This window comes from Mixophyes fleayi, chromosome 6, assembly GCF_038048845.1.
Source record: "Mixophyes fleayi isolate aMixFle1 chromosome 6, aMixFle1.hap1, whole genome shotgun sequence".
NCBI classification, from domain to species: Eukaryota; Metazoa; Chordata; class Amphibia; order Anura; family Limnodynastidae; genus Mixophyes; species Mixophyes fleayi.
The window spans coordinates 197591823-197611577 of NC_134407.1; the positions used below are offsets into that span (position 1 = coordinate 197591823).

The following is a 19755-nucleotide window of genomic DNA, read 5'->3' on the forward strand; positions in this document are numbered from 1 at the left end:
TTTCTGTTGTATCGGAGAATTTTTTTTTAAAAAAATATTATTTTACAGATGCTTAATTGCAAATGCGTTGTTTGCACATAAAACAAATGGATAAAAAATGGAGGCAAGTGTCTGTGACGTGTGGACATAAGCCACTAGTGCCGACCTAAACCGATCTCAGTATGAGGGTGTCTGTTTTACACCCTGTGCTTTTTATTTAAGGATAAATTATGCCCGTTTTGTGAATAACTCTGCATCCGTCCCTAAATGGTTAAGTGATCACAGGCCTGCACCACATTTGTACTTAAAAATCACCTAAGTTTACATGTAGGGGAGGTCATTCATGGTCTGTTTGGCTTGATGTTTGGGCAGCTGGCACTTAGAATTGGCCGTACACTTACATAGAAGGGCACGGACAATTCTGAAACATCTCGGTGTTCGTGGCTAGGGCCAAATGTTTGGATCTGCTGGAGCTACCTTAGTGCAATTGGGTGACTCCATCATACATGGTCAGATACGATTATCCATATAGATATAGACAGACATCGACTGTCTTTTGTGCCCATACACGGGGTGACTGACAGCCAAGTAAGTCTAATATTACCTAACTGGCCATTAAAAAGGCTGCGTGTACTGGGAATCTTCTGGTTTATTTCAATAACTCTGGGACGTTCCCGGACTCTGTTTTGTTGCTCATAGACCCATATGAACACGGCCTCCTTTTCGTATGTAGATCTGATCGTTGATTAAATTTTACTTTTTTTTTTTTTTTTTTCTAATTACTATTTTCAATTTTCCTTCAGCATGTCTTTGTTCCAGGTTACCTTCTCTAGCCAAGGTTACAGTAATAGAGTAGTAGGACTTACTCTTAAGCCTTCAAAATCGTTCTTCACTGTACTTTGATTTACATTTAGGCAAAGTTCACCCAACAACTGTCCTATTTCGGTATTGGATGGATCATTTTGTAAGAATGTGATCTCTGCTCATTGAACTGGGGAGATTAAAAAAAAATACTTACTATTCTGACATGTTCCCCTCTGTTGTAATATTTTCCATGATTAGCACCCTTTATCTATATAGTCCAGTGCGCATAACCAGGGAGAAGTAAAAAATGATCATCCCATGATTAACAATAAAGTAACAAACCATGAAACCGAATGTGAAGGGTCCTGCTTGTTAGAGCTTACATTGTGTAACGTCGGAGCTCTTACCTTCCAATCCAGGTGTTGTATACATTCAGTGGCCAAGAGATCACATGGTACAGCTGGGAGTAAACATTACATTCCATGGTTTCTGTTAAACATGCAGATACTCTTCCTCTCTGCTTTTATAGCTGCCTTAGGGTTGTTAGTCTTGTTTTTATCGCTGTGTATGTTCCCAAAAGCACAGTGGAATGTGCTGGCATTATGTAAATGTCGATGATCTAAAGGCGATGAGGGAAATATGTTCTAGCAGATGCAGTTAAAGGGACACTATTCTTAAAATCTGTTCAACTCAAATCTTGTTTACTCATAAGCTTTGGAAGTGCATTGTCGAATTGCTGGAAAAGTTTTCACTTTCTGTTCATTTAAAATGTTTGCAGGTTAAATATGCAGCTGGTTTTTACAGGGTTCTGTCTTGGTGACTTCTGCAACCAATAGGTGCATAGTGCCCAATGTACTAACATACAAACATGTGCAAAAGCCTATGACCGCTGTGTGTTTTATATGCACTGCAACACGGAGTTTTTCAATAACCCATTTGTTTCAATGGGATTTCCAGCACATGTGCTACATGTTCAAACCCCATTGAAGTGGATGGGCCATTAAAATGGGAGCTCTCTACGTTGAGTAAAGAAATAATGTCTGGCATAGTAATAGGGGTTTTATTTTTACATGTGTTGGCTTGCTCGTGTTTTAAACACTAGTCAGACGCACAGTTTGAATGCCAGTGGTTAATAGCCCTTATGCTGCTGGAGAACTAAGGAATTAAGGGCCAGTTTAAGCCACCTCTGTATGTGATGGCCATTGGCTTTATACTGTGTATGCTGGATACTGGTTGCTCTGTTAGACGGACTGTACATAAATGATTCTGTGTGTGTGAAAATCCAGTATGAAAGAAAAAAGTTAACTTTCACAATGTTCGGTCTTAAAAATCATAAAAGCTTTTTTAAAAATTCACAGCTGTCCTTTTTTAAAATATGCTCTGCTTCTGCCATATTGTTTCTATAGTCTGGTTTAGGACAATGAGAATGGGTTGGTTTTACTTATGAACCCTGCTGCTTTGACATAAGGTGATATTTTACAATCCTCTGCCAAGGACACATTTCTTTAGTAGGTTTGCGTTACACATCACAAAGCCGGCGTTTTGTACCAACACTTTGTGCCAAGTGAAAATTCAGACGGTTTCCGTTTTTTTGTGCACTCTTAATGGTCTTTTGCTTTTCAGCTTTCTAATGAGAACAACTGAATATGAACAAAGTTTAATATAATATACTGTAATGTTGACCCTTTATTGAATAAAGGGATAATTTCACAAACTTGACCAGTGGTTTTCTCTTTAGCTGGCTGCTATCTCTGCACCATGTTTCTGAATAATATGGAAAATTTAGCTAGGGAATGATCGGTTTTGGTATTTCAAGCAAAAGGTTTTACAATACATGTAATGTATTTCCGGTGGTTCTGTCCCATGTATAAGAGATTTGTTCATATCTATTATTACATTTGCGATCTAGCTTCAACACGCAGCCAAGTAAACTACACATATTGCTGGAACACTAGCTAAATTTATTTTTTATATAGTTTATTTAGAACATGCATTTTGGGCTCCAATGGGTTTCTACAGACAATATATATAGCACAATCTGAAAACAATAAGCAGTCTGGGAGACATACAAAATTGGATACGACAAGGAGGAATGACTCACAGGATCTGAAAAAGGATAAAAGGTTTTGAATGTAGCATAGATTGTAATATGATGCTACACTAAATTACTTCATGTGCAGTGCCTCATTTTCTTAGATCCATCCAGAATGACAAAATATCTGTTCCTCTTAATCTCTATACCAGGCCTGGCCAACCTGTGGCTCTCCAGGTGTTGTGAAACTACAACCCCTAGAATGCATTGCCATTAGTTAGCCAGCTAATAGCTTACAGGGCATGCTGGGAGTTGTGGTTTCACAACACCTGGAGATCCACAGGTTGGCTTGGCCTAGTCTATACCAACCACATCATCTGCTTGTCTGTGGGGATGCTTGGGGCAGAATGGCGGCGCATTGAATGATTGTGTGTGTTTATAGCTGCCAACATTACAGGAGGAAAAATTCATTTTTGTGAGGTAAAAGTGGCGCAAAACTAGCTTGCATATATACTGTGAGGTAAAAACATAAAAAGGATTCACTTTGAGGTCTTAGTCCGCAGAACAAAGTTTCCCAGTGAGAACCTAAACAATGAGGGGAAGCAGGTCATACTGCCCCCTCCCACCCAAAAACAGACTTGGCCAGATGTTCAGTGGGACTGTAAAGCAGATTCTATGGGTATTTGTGACTTTGGACGGGAGACTAACTCCTGCCTCCTACATACTAAAGTGCAGACCAAGCAGAAGACTTGGGTTGATCAGCGTATTTAAAGTAGAGTTTTTGAATAATGGCAGAAGGTGCTTGTTCTGCAGGCTGCATGGGTTGGACTGTACACAAAGCATCTGAGTGACACCAATAGTGTAGTGTTTGATAGAAATGGTGGGTGAACATGCTCATGCCACATCATTCCAAGATCTTGTGGCTTTAATAGTAGTTATGCAGCTTACTGATCAGGAAACCAGGTAGGGACCCATTATCTGACCTTGCAGATACAGAGGGTAATGGTGGTGGTGTACAAGAAGTTTTCTTGGGTCCAACAGCTCAGTGTCGCCCAAAGAAAGCAGCTGGAGGCAGTGATGCAGTCCTCCTGAGGAGCACTTCATCAGGAAACCAGAGCTCCCTTGGTGTTGCCTCTTGTACAAACAGATGCAGATTGGTCAACTAGGCAGCCTGCTTACCATGCCTCACCGGTGGTTGGGGAGAGTATAGTTAGGGAGATAATGGAGTTGGTTGTTATACAGGCATCCCATAGAACACTGACCGCGTTTGCTGTGTTGCCCCCTAACAAGGACAAATCAACACAGTGCTGGTAGAACTATTTAAGTGGTTTTGCTGCCTATCAACCGTATTTTGATCCTCAGATGGGTTAGCAAGAGCCTGGTGCATTTCTGCTTTTTGGCAAACGCCTCTGTCCTGGTCCACAAAGGCACAAGAGTTCTGGGTTCATCACCTCATTCGGTTTGTATGAGTTTGAAACGGCCACCTTCCAGCACAGAGTAAGCCACCTGCTGGAATCTGCCCAGGCCTATTTAGATAGCACAGCCATCTAGAGTAAGACCCGGGATGACAAGTAGGACATATATTAAGGAGGATCTGGGAGCAATGGCTAACTAATGAGAATATCTCGTTGGGATGTCAAGCAGTACAGCACCTCGGACATCGAGTGTGTGTGTGTGTGTGTGATGATTTAGGCCACCACCAGAGAAAGTAGAGATTGTCTGAGGCTTGCCTCAGCCTGTGACTCAGACAGATACTATTGTTCTTAGTCACTGCAGGGTTCTACAGACAGTGTGTCCCTGACTGTAGCACTGTAATCAAGCTCCTGACTGATCTCATTAAGAAGTGGTTGACTGGACACACACTTATCATTTCTATATTTGAAAAGGTCGATTCTCAAGCAGGAGGAGCTTAAAACTGTAGAAAAGACTTTTTTGTGCTGACTGATACATCCCGGTAAGGATTGGAGCAGTACTCGGCCAGAGTACCCGGCAGGAGCACTGACTTATTTAAACCAGAAACCTTTGAACAAGGAAGTTGGGTGATCCGCCATTGAAAGAGTGCTTGGCCATTGTAGGGGCAGTGGAAAACCTTCAGTCCTATAAAATTTAACTCTGATCCTAAACATATAAAATGACTAAATTACACATAGCATAAAATGCTAAAATTGATCAGGACAAAAAAAAAAAGAACTACAAGCTATAGTTACACCCTTAAGGGGTTTAACTTGAACCACATTTTGGGCCAAAATAAGACATAATTATAGATAATTCTAATTTAATTCTCAAAGGGTCTCTGGGAAAAGAATTTATGCTAATGCTAGAGTTTCAGATAATAAACCTTTATACACGATGCCAGACAGCGCTGGGGTCATGAGTTTAATTCCCGACCATGGCCTTATCTGTGTGGAGTTTGTATGTTCTCCCTGTGTTTGCGTGGGTTTCCTCCGGGTGCTCCGGTTTCCTCTCACACTCCAAAAACATACTGGTAGGTTAATTGGCTGCTATCAAATTGACCCCTGTCTGTCTGTCTGTATGTATGTTAGGGAATTTAGACTGTAAGCTCCAATGGGGCATGTACTGATGTGAGTGAGTTCTCTGTACAGTGTTGTGAAATTAGTGGCGCTAAATAAATAAATGATGATTTGGATATATTGCTTTCATAGCCTAATTTGTCACTCACACATTCCCTTTCCCGCATCCCTCCTCCCAATACACTTTCAAAAAACTTCTTGTACCTGACACACACAGTTACTGAAAAATTAATAAGTAGCAGTCATTGATTACATTATACAGCAATATCAGAGAACTGTACACAGAATTCAGTTCTCAGTGCTGCATCAGTGAAGTAATTCATTGTTTCAGGGTCCCAGAACAAGATTTCAGTTTGAATAGAATAAAAGACAACAGAGGGCAGCAGTGTAGTGCGGAACAGAACTTCACAAGAACGCAAGTGCCACTATAGAGAAGTAGGCAGCATGACAGGAAACTACAGGACAACATAAGGAATTTAATATGCATGATCATAGTGCTGACAATTTATTTACCTCCCACCATACCTCTCTGCACTATGGGTCTGATTCATTAAGGATCTTAACTTAAGAAACTTCTTATCTCAGTCTCCTGGACAAAACCATGTTACAATGCAAGGGGTGCAAATGAGTGTTCTATTTTTTTCATGTAGCACACAAATATCAACTTTAAATTTCAGTGTACAAATAAGCTATCAAGTATTTGTGTGCTACATGAAAAAACAGTCAGTATTTAACTTATGTGCAAAACAGAATACTAATTTGCACCCCTTGCATTGTAACATGGTTTTGTCCAGGAGACTTAAATAAGAAGTTTCTTAAGTTAAGATCCTTAATGAATCAGGCCTGGTGTCTTGTGTACAGTGTGTTGACATTTAAGCATGTGAGTATATACAAATTAAAGAAAATATTGTACAGTATGTCCATCTCCAGTGGTCATGTATTGTTGGGGTGGGTTGGTCTGCTATGCATACCGAGTTAGTGCTGAGATTGATTTATTTATTATTAGGTTAATTTAATCTAATTGCTCAGGAAACAAGACCAAAAAAATCACACAATAATACACCTAATTGCATAGTTCACTAAAATGATTTGTTGCTGTATATTTTTCAGTGGTTTCAATTGTGGTCTGCTTGTCTGCCTCAAGTAGACTCAGAGATCCTTCTACATTACCAGTGACTGTCTACTCCTACACCATGTATCCTGTTTCTTGATTAGCTCTGCGTTACTGTTGTGCTTCAGCCATTGTCCTGCATATTATTATTGCCAATTCAGTACTGTGACTCAGTCGTTATTCCCCGACTGCTGCAGAGTCTCAATAAACCATCTTTATTTTGTTGTTGTCAATAAACAGCATGTACATAGGAAACAGTTATACAGTTTTTTAGGGGGTTATTATAAGGAGTATCTCTATAAATTCCCTGAATTGTGTCACATATTATGACTCCGTATTAATAATTGGAAAACAAAACACAAAAAAAACCCATTTCAAAACAAAAAAACACTCAATATAATGGAGTGACATAAAGAAAAGAAAAAGTTCAATCTGTAGGACTACCTAGCAAAGTCATTAGGAGACATATGGTTATATATCTAAGTGTGAGTCATGATGATATGAGTTTAAGGGGGAGGGGGGGAGCTAAGGTGCCACCATATATTAAATCCAATCTCGGACCCAAAGAGACTACAACTCATTCCAATTGCCTAAGCAGGTACCACCTGATAGATTCTAAAAATGTAATGATAGGAGTTTGTGGAGAATAACTAACGTATTTATGTATGGGCCCCATTTATTGTGAAATTTGCTAACCCTTTTTTCCGCATTTGGAAGCTTGGCCTTTCTGTCGCAGTACACCAACTCTAATGACTCCATCTTTAATGAAGACACAGTGAGAGGTAAGGGTGAAGTCGTCTTCCTCAGTATCTCAACAAACCATCATTTACCGCAACACAATCACATTCTTCCTGCCAGAGTATTGCTATCATTGGCCTCAAAAAGTTCAGAGGTGTGTTGTGAGTTATCATGGAGACTCAGCCTACAACTCCAGGTCCTGCTCAGGTGCTGTCAAGACAAATTCTTGGACTACAACAAGCGGTACAGAATCTGGCTGCTCGTCAAGCAGCTTAAGAGGAACGAACAAGAACTACATCATCAACACAATCTGCGTCCTTGGAGCCCAAGATGCATCTCCTTGATAGTTTTACTGTGGATAGAGACTCCTTCAGTAACTTCATTTGCCTTTCACACACTCTTCTAGCAGTTAATCACAACATGTGGGTATTATTATATCTCCTCCCCAGGGAGGTCCGCAGTCATGGGCCTTCTCTCTGAAACCAGTTGACCCAACACTACCATCTGCGGAAGCGTTCTTTTCAGCTCTTGCTCTGTTATATTGTGACCCAGATAAGTCCTCTGCTGAAACCTCTTTATGTTCTCTGAGGCAATCAAATTGTCCTACTGAGATTTATTGTACCACATTTCACAGTTGGGCAGTTGAAACCTTCGAGAATAACTGCACTTGAGTCATTTCAGTGTAGGACTGTGAGATGCCCTTAAGGATGTTCTTCAGTACCCTTCTGCGTCAAGCGAAGAGTCGGCAATCTTATACAATTTTCTGCAATTCTTCAGTCTCAAACTTTTTTTAAACATTGTCACCGACCTCAAAGTTTACAGGTGTGTTGTGAGTTGTCAATATTCTTAATCCAGTTAACTAGGAGTTTCCCATCTTTCTAGTGAAGAGAAGAGCTAGTGAATAACCATTAATCTATGTCCATAGTGTTGGTGGTCACTATGCCACATTATGTCCTATTAAAAATAAGAGAGCTACAGGACCTAGGAAATGAAGAGGCAGTCCTCCTAGGTCTAAAATCAGAACCCGTGTTAAGCTCCCTAAGATTTCCTGGTCACTTAAAATGTACATCTTCTGGCTCTCGGAGTCAGCGACCCAAGTGGCGTGCGTCCCTTCCTGGTCCTACAGGAGTCACTCTCCTCTCAGTAAAGAACAATGGATATACTTGCAATTAAAATATTTCTTGCACGGTTTTGACCATGCTCTTTGAAGATCTGTGATTTGCTCCCCAAAACTCTAAACAAAGTATCTTACAAATGTATCGAATTATGCCGGAGTCCACATATACTTCATTGCCTAACAAAACCCTTGCTTGGCAAGGGGACTGAAGTATCTCCCTTAACTAGGCTCATTTGGTAAAAATGACTAGTACTTATTTCTCTAGCTCTTCAGTCATAGAAATGCAGTTTAAAATCTTGACCAGATGGTACAGGTGCCCTAAACTCCTTAATAAGAATTCCCCAAAAATATCCCCCACCTGCTGGAGCTGTAATGTAGCTATAGGAACCCTATTCCACATTTGGTGGAATTGTATGTGGATTGCCCCCTTTTGGTGAAAGGTCTTCCACGTTTCCACAATGATAACTGGATCTGCAGTACCAGAAGACTCGGGCTTCTGGCTTCTTTTACATACTGAAATCCCCATCTCTGCTTACAGAAAGTCACTTGTGAAGCATTTGATTGAAGCTGCAAAAGCTGTGATACCAGTTTGGTGGAAGTGAGACAAGCCCCTACTATTACAGATTGGTTCACCAGGATTGATTTTTACATGAATATGAAGGACCTTATCCTCTCCTCCCAAGATAAGTGTGCCAAGTTCACCTCCACTTCGATTGGCTAACATACAATGACTCAGATGAGTAAAGTGTAACGTGCAATCAATCTTTGACTGGGCAGACCCACTAATTTAAATGCTATATAAAGCCCCTATAGTAGTCTCTATTACAGGCTTAACCAAGAAAGGTGCAAACACATCCCTCTAGACCACCGACACTTCCAGCTTTTGAGTTAACAAAGCTTTTGTTTCAGCTCCAGTTTTGGGCCATCCTGATTGTCATCTGCTGTTTATTGTAGAAGTAGATGTTTCTGACGTTTGTGCCAGGGCTGAATCTGTTTCATAGAGATTACATCCTTGTGTTTGCTTCTCAAGTAAATTTTCTCCAGCTGAACAGAACTATGAAGTTGGTACCAGAGAATTTCTGGCTATATTAGATAAAAGATGCAAAACACACAACCATTCTTAATAAAAACAAATTTAGAATTTATTGGCTTTATCAAGAAGCGAACACACCCAGGTAAGCACAAAGGGCTTTTTTCATTCACCATGTATAATTTTGTTATTGCTATCATCCGGGTTAAAAGAATCTTAAACCCGATGTTCTCTAGAACTTTCCTGTATAACCAAAAAGGTTTAGAGGCAAAACTTTAATAAATGATCTTGACAAGTGGGAGATACGAATTAAAGAAAAAAATCTGGTTCCCTTAGACCCTACTATGCTACCCTGAGCTGAACTAAGGGTATAATTTGGTATGTCAATAAATGACAAGAAGAATTGCAGGGTAAGTCTGATTGTGTTGTGGAGATTCTAGAAAACCAATGAGTGCTCCCTTTCAGTATCACCGATCAAATATATCTATTTATCCAATTGCTCACAAGTGTGAGGATTCAACACTATCTCCAGAAGGCAGCTGTCACAAAACAGTTCACAATGACAGCTATAAGCACTTTCTCTCAACTCCTGTAATCACCACTCTGCTAAGAACAGTAATCTAAATAGTCACCTCACCAAGAACTACTGCACAGCTTTCCCTACTCTGCAATCAGCCTTTCAGTGAAAAGGTCACGTCAATCAGAACATTTATCTCACCTGTTTGTAGCCTTAGTTCTACCACACAATTACAGGAGCAACACTTTATTTTGGATCTCTCTGCTTGATAACATTAAGAACGGTGCTGGAGAAAGTAAGAAGCTGTATATATATCTGTATTGCTGCAACCATTCTGATTATCATGCTGGAGGAAGAGGAGTGTAAATAAAGAGTTCAGTTTGTCATAGAGATGATCTGGCGCCCAAATTATTGTGACTTTTATTGCACTGCACCACAAAGTGACATCACCTGTGTCCCACTACTTACAAAGAGACTTTGTAGTAAAATTCCTGCATGTGCAGGGACCCCCTGATCATTTACACCCATGCCCATCAGCTAGCCAGGGCTTGAGAAGGAGGTGCATTGTGTAACCTTTGCACTACACACAGAAAGGGGGTTACACATTGTATGTATAAAAATACCTCTGCTCGTACCTTCAGCAATGGACTTCTCTCCTGTAATTTCGAAATTTGAAAATGGTACTACACAGGGCTGTCCTCTCTCCTCTCACTCATATTCGCTTTGGCAATGGAGGCCTTAGCAGAAAAAATTAGAACAACTGAATCCATCACGGGTACCTAGTGCGAACAGGTGTGGGTGCTGATTGGGAAACACCTGCTAGTGAGGTGGTGTGTGCAATGGTGAGATAGCAGCACCTCTGGGGGTAAAGAAACACACACACACACACACTTCATGCATAGTTCTTAACAGGCAGGAGACTAGCAGTATCTCATCGGAAGATTCTGCTGTGCAATTGGAGGGAGATCGTGACAGTACCCCCCTCCCGCCCCTTTAAGGGCGGATTCAAGGTGCCCAAAACACAAAGGAATGCTCAAAAAAGTCTGAATCATAGTACAGAATTGGGCATGTAGCTGAAAAGTCATGGTCGAAGGCTGGAAAGGGTATAGAAATCTTGCCCAAGGGATGTTGAGACCTAGGAACCCTATTCCTCTTCTTTTTACCCTTCTTAGTACAACTCTTGGAGAGTTGCTCAAAATGGACTGAAGATGACTTCAAGGTTGTGGTAACTGGGGGTAAAGAAGATGGCTTAGGAGAAGTGCTGGAGGTTGACTTGGCAAGAGATGGAACAAATGCTTCAACCACAGCATCCATAAAAAGTTGTAAGTTTGAGAGAATAGGATCTCTGGTTTCAATAAAGGGACTTGCCCATTCCAACACCCTCCCTCTAAAATTGGACAGTACTTGCTTATGTTGGATGTCAATAAGATTTGGTACAGAAGGAAAAATACGATAAGCAGAATTTTGCAAGCAAACTGAATTGTCCTATGTCCCCATCGAAGGCAGCTGGTGGTGATTCAAAAACAAAAGAAGAGTCAGCAGCATTGGCAACTTTAGATGATGGGGTAACAGGATCCTTGGGGGGGATTTGGATTGAGAACAGGAGCTGTCCCTGATTGGGACAGCAGGAGTGGAGTCCCCAACTGGGAGGGCAGTAGGACTCACTAAATTGTCCTTAGATGGAGTGAGAAAGTCCAACTCGGGCTGAGCACACGTCTTTGGGGGCTCGCGCAGGACACCCTTGGCAGAAGACGTCTCGGACTGGGCACATAAGTTGGAGATAGGCCCGGACTGGGCGCACGACTTGGAGGGAGGCCCGGATTGGGCGCATGACTTGGAGGGAGGCCTGGACTGGGCGCACGACTTGGAGGGAGGCCCGGACTGGGCGCACGACTTGGAGGGAAGCCCGGGACTGGGCGCACGACTTGGAGGGAGGCTGGAAGGACAGGCAGGCCCCCCTCTGACGCTGGCTGGAGAGATGTCTTAGAAAGAGGTTTAGTAAACACTCCTGACTTGAATTTGTTTTTAGAGACCAGAGAGACCTTGGGATAGCTGGCACAGTAAAGGCATAAATGGTTTACCCGTCTGTGTGTTTGTTCCTCCTCAGACAAAGATGGATGTGAGTAGCCTCCTGGTTTGAGGTCCTCAGAGGCACAGACCCCAGGTATTGCAATGGGTACAGCACAAATAGTCTCTTTGTTACAAGGTACAGTCTCAGGAGGATGTAATGCGGAAAAGATATTCTCCCTGGAAAAATATTTTGTTGTTCCGGAGATGGTATTTGAGTAAGAACTATTTGAAAAGGAGACGGGAAGTAGTTTAAGCACCTCCACGGATAGACACTTGTGACAATTGGAAGCAGAGTTGAAGAATGTCCATGATCATCTGGAATTGTAGGTTTTCATACCTGGTTAAAGAACATCAGATTCTGTGTTTCACCAATAAACTAGGAATCCCTTGAACATGACAGAAGGCGTTCAATGGCAGGCTCAGTTTTTTGGGCAGTTCCATACTGTCTGTGGGATTCTGGATCCTGCTAGGTTCAGCACCTCCTATAGGGAGGAGCGGTGTCTAACGGAACAGACGGTCTTCCCCAGTGACCCCCGCAAGGTAGTTTGGGCTTAGCGGCTTCTGCTTCAGAGGTATCAGCCTTCCATGTAAGTACTCAGCGAGGCCCAGCGGTGAGTGCAGAAAGTAAGGTCTGCGGGAGGTGCTCACTGAGGTCCAGGTAGTAGCAAGCAGGAGACTGGATCAGATGGGTACATAATCTGCAGCAGGTAGAAAGCAGAGTCCAGGTAGCAACAGTAGGAAACTGGATCAGAGGGTGCAGGCAGGTAAACACCAAGATCCATGTAGCTGCAGTAGGAGACTGGATTGGAAAGTACTATGTTCTGTGACAGGTATACACCACGGTCCAGGTAGCTGCAGTAGGAGACTGGATCGGAAGGTGCGATGTACTGCGAACAGGTAGCCACTGGGATAGCAGAGCAGGACACAAAGGTAATATGGCTGAATAACTCTGAGAGTCACAAATGGGAACACAGCTTGTAGAGGCAGTACAGATAAGCTGGATAGTAGACCTAACTCAGAGGCTGGAGAAGCAGAGAGGCCTGGCTTAGGGGGCACGGGGCACGAGGTACAGGATAAACCACAATAAGCAGGGCTCAAGTTCTTGTCAGGAGGTATGAGGGATGAGATGCTGGATAAACCACAATCAGAGTTGGACTGGGCCACCGGGGGACTGGGCTATCCCCTGGTAGGCCCCGACCCTGATCGCTCCCCTCTTCATTGGTGGGGGGAGCAGAAAATGAAAAAAAAAAGAATACTCACGTGACCGGGGAGCTCCCTGACTCCTCTCTTCTCCGTTCGCACTGAATGGGCCAAAGCAGCATGGCACAGTGTGAAGGGGGGCCAAAACAGCATGGCAGAGTGTGAAGGGGAGCCAAAGCAGCATGGCAGAGTGTGAAAGGGGAGCCAAAGCAGCATGGCAGAGTGTGAAAGGGGAGCCAAAGCAGCATGGCAGAGTGTGAAGGGGAGCCAAAGCAGCATGTCACAGGGTGATGAAGGGGGGCAAAAGCAGCATGGAGGGCGCGCTGTGATCATAAGGGGGCACAGCATGGTGATGAAGGGCACAGTAATGTATGTGTGTAATGACACAGCGGGCTTCTGGCAATGTAATGTGTGTGTGGTAGGTGGTGGCTAAATAATGGGTGCTATGTTGTTTGTGGGGTGAAAGTGGGGCAATTTAATTTTATAGTGGGGACTATTCATTTAAGATGGGGTGGTTTGGGGGCTATTAATTAAATGTGGGGTTGAGTTTGAGGAGCATGAGGTCTATTTATTAAATGTTAATATGAATTATTTAATGGCAGTGATGGTTGTGGGAAATAGGTATATTTATTATATGTAAATGCGATAAATTTATTGCAGGGGCTGTCTGGAGGGAGGGAAATAGGTTTATTAAATAGGAATACTATTACTTATATGTTGGGGCTGGAAGAAGGCCTAATTATTAATTGTGGGTCCTATTGATTTAACGCCGGGGCTTGTTGGAATTTTCTAAATGTACCCATTATTTTTTCCGAATAGGGCCCCCAACATTCCAGGTTCCAGACAAGCTGCAACTAAAGAAACCAGCAGCCACAGGTGGTAAAAGTGACAAGAACAGTTAGGACAGTCTGTCAAATGTTCTGAGTCTAGTGCTGGCTTGGCTAACCTGTGGCACTCCAGGTGTTGTGAAACTACAAGTCCCAGCATACCCTTCCAGCAATAAGCTGCTATATATTGGCAAAGCATGCTGGGGCTTGTAGTTTCACAACACCTGGAGTGCCACAGGTTAGCCAAGCCTAGTCTAGTGGGACAATCCCGATATTTGGTGACTGTTCTGCCCAATCTAAGGAGCAGGTCAAGACAGTATACTCTTTATATACACACTGCATTCTTTATATACTACACTATGATGCTAGCTGTCCTTCGTGGGCTGACCCCTCCCCCTCTAGTGTCTGGTTTCGCCTCTGATAGCTGGCCACACCCCCTCTGGTGGGCCCCTAGCAATGCAGTCCCCCGTTGGGCCCTCCATGCCACAGTCTGACACTGACCACGATAAGCAGAGCTTGAGGTCTTGCCAGGAGATACAAGGCGCTGGATCGATCAGTGGGAGACAGACTAGAGGATGGTCAAAAAAGCCAAGGGGTCAAAGCCAGGAAATCAACAAAAGTACCAGAGAATGAGCTGGAGAGTAGTCAAAAACGGTGCCAGGGTCTGAGTCAGGAGAGTAGTGAAGCCGAGGAACAAGCTGGGGTCAATACCAGTAATAGAAATAAACAAAGGTTATGTCGCACCAATGAACAAGAGTAACTCCTCTTTTATTACTTTGAAAGATAATAATTATTTCCTATAGGTACAGAGGGTGCACCAGCCATCGATAGATAATGTGAACCAGAAACAGAAAGAAATGGCCTAGGTGCACAGTACTCTTAATTATTTTAAAGTTGGAGATAGAGAGAGGTATATAAAACTTAACTTTTATTTATTACAAACAAAAAAGCTAAATAAATGCTAACTACCTAACTAATGCTCCTTCTAACTTGGGGTATATTGGAGCAGTTTATAACAGAGATTCCCTGCAATCTAGAGAGGCAAGCACTGAACCACGATTAAGCACACATAGCGAAACGCGCATCGGCGTTCCGCCGATTCAGTGCTTGCCTCTCTAGATTGCAGGGAATTTCTGTTATAAACTGCTCCAATATACCCCAAGTTAGAAGGAGCATTAGTTAGGTAGTTAGCAAGACACGTTTAGGAATATTGCTGCATACCGCTCCGTTAGATCCAAAGTGAGAAGGAGCAATAGATAGGTAGATAGCAAGACACATTGCTGTATTATAATAGAAGGTTTTTTTTCTATAGCAGAATTTGCCCATACCCATCTATACGTATCTGCAATCTGCTGCAATCTAAGTGGTCATTATACCAGGATCTATTTACAATAGTGTACAGATAGACAATCTTTCATGCAGCACTATCATACCATATTATATTAGCAATTCCTTTATGATACTACCTATGATCGATCCCTTATAAAACAAGAGGCAGAATCACTCTATCAGTGGATTTTAAACACACACAATTGTTTTTAAATGAAGATAGTCGGATTTATTTCGCTTTTTTGTTTGTAATAAATAAAAGTTAAGTTTTATATACCTCTCTGTATCTCCAACTTTAAAATAATTAAGAGTACTGTGCACCTAGGCCATTTCTTTCTGTTTCTGGGTCAATACTAGTAAATGAGACACAGGATACTAAGAAGAGTCAGCAACAACAGATAAGACAACAATGAACTGCCACAGACTACTGGGAGAGGCAGGCTTATAAAGGAAGCAAACAGGTGGGGGTGCTGATTGGGGAATGAGGTAACTCCTGCTAGTGAGGTGGTGTGTGTAATGGTGAGACAGCAGCACCTCTGGTGGTAGAGGGGTACTGCAGGCCAGATACACATAAAGGCAAAGTTCATGCTTGCATGTTGCAGGAGGCAAGCAGTATCTCAATGGAAGATGTTGTTGTGCAGCCGGAGGCAGATCATGACACCCTGATTGATAATATATAATATATATCATAATATCTGCCTCTTTGCAGATGATGTTTGTAACTGACCCCAAAACTTCATTGCCCGTCCTACTAATATTCTTACACAGGAGTCACTCAAATCTTCTTATAAATATCATTGTTTTTCTTCCTCTCTGAAATACCTGGGGGTACATATTCCCCTAAATTTATTGAACATTATCGATTGTAATGATTTACCATTGTTAAAACAATTTGACTCATTAACCAAATCTTGCACTAGTTTCGAGGTCTCGTGGTCGGGCAGAGTAGCTGCAGATAAGAAGATGCTACTCCCAAAGATCTTGTATCTGTTCTGCTCCATCCCCTATACAGTTCCCCAAAAATGAATTAACAAATGTTATACAATATCACTCAATTATGTATGGAGAGCCAAAGGTCCCAGACTCGTTAGGGAACGTCTGTTTAGATCCAGACTAAAAGGAGGTCTAGCCACACCCAAACTAGAAGCCTTTCAGCAGGCTTGCTTACTGGACCAACTTAAAGTTTGGCTAGCCCCTCCCCTTCAAAAACAGTGGGTTTAAATTGAGAAACATAACTCTAGGATCTGCTTTGGATTGATAAGAAAAGAAATACAGATCTGTGAACAAGTCCACTTTATGGCGCACAACTCCGTAAATGTCTGGGATAAAGTGTTTCTAACCACGAATACTCTTCTTCCCATCTTAGATTCAAGACTAATTCCAAATCTACACCTTACTCACTGGCATAACATGGATGTTATCCAGATGCAAGGCAGCTCTCTCATGACTTTTAAAAAGACTTACAGATCCACCATTCATCACAATCACCATTTATTTATATAGCGCCACTGATTCCGCAGCGCTGTACAGAGAACTCATTCACATCAGTCCCTGCCCTATTGGAACTTACAGTCTAAATTCCCTAACACACACACACACAGAGAGAAAGAGAGACTACGGTCAATTTTGATCGCAGCCAATTAACCTACCAGTATGTTTTTGGAGTGTGGGAGGAAACCGGAGCACCCGGAGGAAACCCACACAAACACGGGGAGAACATACTCACTCCACACAGATAAGGCCATGGTCGAGAATTGAACTCATGACCCCAGTGCTGTGAGACAGAAGTGCTAACCACTTAGCCACCATGCTGCCCCAATCCATTGGATTTATTCACAAGAAACACATCCCCTTCTTTGAAACCCCCCTCATATAGGTCTGATTTTCTCTTCCTTAAACCAGAAGGGTGGAATTTCCACTTGGTAGAACCCCCATGGAATCAAATTACCAAAACAATGTAAATGAAACTAAACCTGCAACTTTCCCTGTCTGACGAGCAGCGGGGAAATCCTTTGTATATAAAATGTCTAAGTGCATCAATCATTCCGATATGTTAGTGAAGATTATTCATAGATTTCATGCTGGATACTCTCCATAAGATCTGGCCTACAATCTCTAAGTTCTGTTGGAGGGACAGTGACAATACTGGAACCCTCCTACATATATTCTCTATCTGCCCAAAGATACAGGCTCTCTATGTAGACGTATTTGAGCTGATAAATCAGGTCACTGCATGAGACTACAACCACTTACTAAAAATTGCTCTGTTCCGCCATTACCCCACACAGCTCCAGCATCACAATAGATATGTAACAAGTCATATACTTGTAACTAAGGCCGTAGTAGCTCAGCATTGGGAAAACCCAGTTCCACCGCCACGTTCTAAAATCATATCCAAAATTCAGAGAAGTTATGATATGGAAACCACTGGGTTCAAATACTGAACATCCACATCTTCTCCTTTAATTAAGTGGGACCCCTGGTCAGGGCTGCCAAGAAGAATTCAGGGCCCGGGTACAACAAATTCATGGGGCCCCCCTCATAGTGAAGTAAGCCCCAAAAAATTTTTGCGCCGCCTTACGGCGGCGCAAAATAAAATTAGGTGTATGGTCATATATTCAGGGGCGTGGCTAGCCAAACGGCGGTGCAAAAATTTTGGAAGGTGTGGTCATGCATTTGGGGGCGTGGCAAACGTGCCATTGGGGCGTGGCTAACATAAAAACCACTAGGCTCTCAATTCGCCGGAGCGTCACATATGTTCAAGCACTCCTGACTTTCAGGACATCTACCACCACAGGGTAGTATACAAACAATGCAGTGTGTACACAAACAGTTCAGTCTTGGCCTACACCTTACATTGGACACAACATTCACCAAAAATTGGTATTGTCCCTACTAGAATCACAACATTTCACACACTGTGCTGCTCTCTCCTACCTGTTCTTCTCACTTTCTCCACCTGTGGCTGCTGCTTTCTTTAGTTGTGGCTTGTCCGGATCCAGAAATGTTGTAGGACCTATTTTGAAAAAAAAATGGCTACATTTAGAAAATTACAGCCAGCCCCAGCGTTAAATTAATAGCACCCACGATTAATAATTAGGCCTTCCTCCAGCCCCAACATTAAAATAATACTATTCACATTTAATAAATAAACCTATTTCCCTTCCTGCAAACAGCCCCAGCAATACCTATTTCCCGCAACCATCACTGCCATTAAATAATTCAGAGTCACATTTAATAAATAGACCTCATTCTCCCTAAACTCACCCCAAGATTCAATAGCCCCCAAACCACCCCATCTTAAATTAATAGTCCCTACTATTAAATTGCCTCACCATCACCCTACAAACAAAATAGCGCCCATTAATTAGCTGCCACCTACCTCACACACACTACATTGCAACAAGCCCCCTGTGCCATTACACACACAATACTGTGCCCCTTCATCACAACTACACTGTACCCCCTTATGCTCACACTGCGACCTCCATGCTGCTTTTCCCTTCTTTTTTACTTTGTGCCTCTCTCCCACTTTTTTTCCTCCTCTGTTCCTCTCTCCCACTTTTTTTTATTCCTCTGTGGCTCTCTTCTTTTTTTCCTCCTCTGTTCCTCTCTCCCACTTTTTTTTTTATTTCCCTGTGGCTCTCTCCTTTTTTTCCTCCTCTGTTCCTCTCTCCCACTTTTTTTTTTATTCCCCTGTGGCTCTCTCCTTTTTTTCCTCCTCTGTTTCTCTCTCCCCAATTTTTTTTTATTCCTCTGTGGCTCTCTCCTTTTTTTCCTCCTGTGTTCCTCTCTCCCACTTTTTTTTTTATTCCCCTGTGGCTCTCTCCTTTTTTTCCTCCTCTGTTCCTCTCTCCCACTTTTTTTTTTATTCCCCTGTGGCTCTCTCCTTTTTTTCCTCCTCTGTTCCTCTCTCCCACTTTTTTTTTTATTCCCCTGTGGCTCTCTCTTTTTTTTCCTCCTCTGTTCCTCTCTCCCACTTTTTTTTTTATTCCCCTGTGGCTCTCTCCTTTTTTTCCTCCTCTGTTCCTCTCTCCCACTTTTTTTTTTATTCCCCTGTGGCTCTCTCCTTTTTTTCCTCCTCTGTTCCTCTCTCCCACTTTTTTTTTTATTCCCCTGTGGCTCTCTCCTTTTTTTCCTCCTCTGTTCCTCTCTCCCACTTTTTTTTTTATTCCCCTGTGGCTCTCTCTTTTTTTTCCTCCTCTGTTCCTCTCTCCCACTTTTTTTTTTATTCCCCTGTGGCTCTCTCCTTTTTTTCCTCCTCTGTTCCTCTCTCCCACTTTTTTTTTATTCCCCTGTGGCTCTCTCCTTTTTTTCCCTCCTCTGTTCCTCTCTCCCACTTTTTTTTTATTCCTCTGTGGCTCTCTCCTTTTTTTCCTCCTCTGTTTCTCTGTCCCCTTTCTTTATAGTACTGTCCCTCTCTGTTTTCCTCCCCTTGCCTCTCCGTTTCTTTACTTACCTTTTGTCAAC

At 42.4% G+C, this 19755-nt stretch overlaps 1 long non-coding RNA gene across 2 annotated transcripts in view; it reads right to left on the reverse strand.

The window, feature by feature from the left end:
- Window positions 1–18482, reverse strand: part of LOC142095132 (uncharacterized) — a 255687-nt gene extending 237205 nt beyond the window's left edge. For both annotated transcript variants that reach the window (XR_012677745.1, XR_012677743.1), the window contains exon 1: window positions 18223–18482. This is a non-coding gene — a long non-coding RNA (uncharacterized LOC142095132). The remainder of the gene's footprint in view (window positions 1–18222) is intronic.
- Window positions 18483–19755: the final 1273 nt, after the last annotated feature.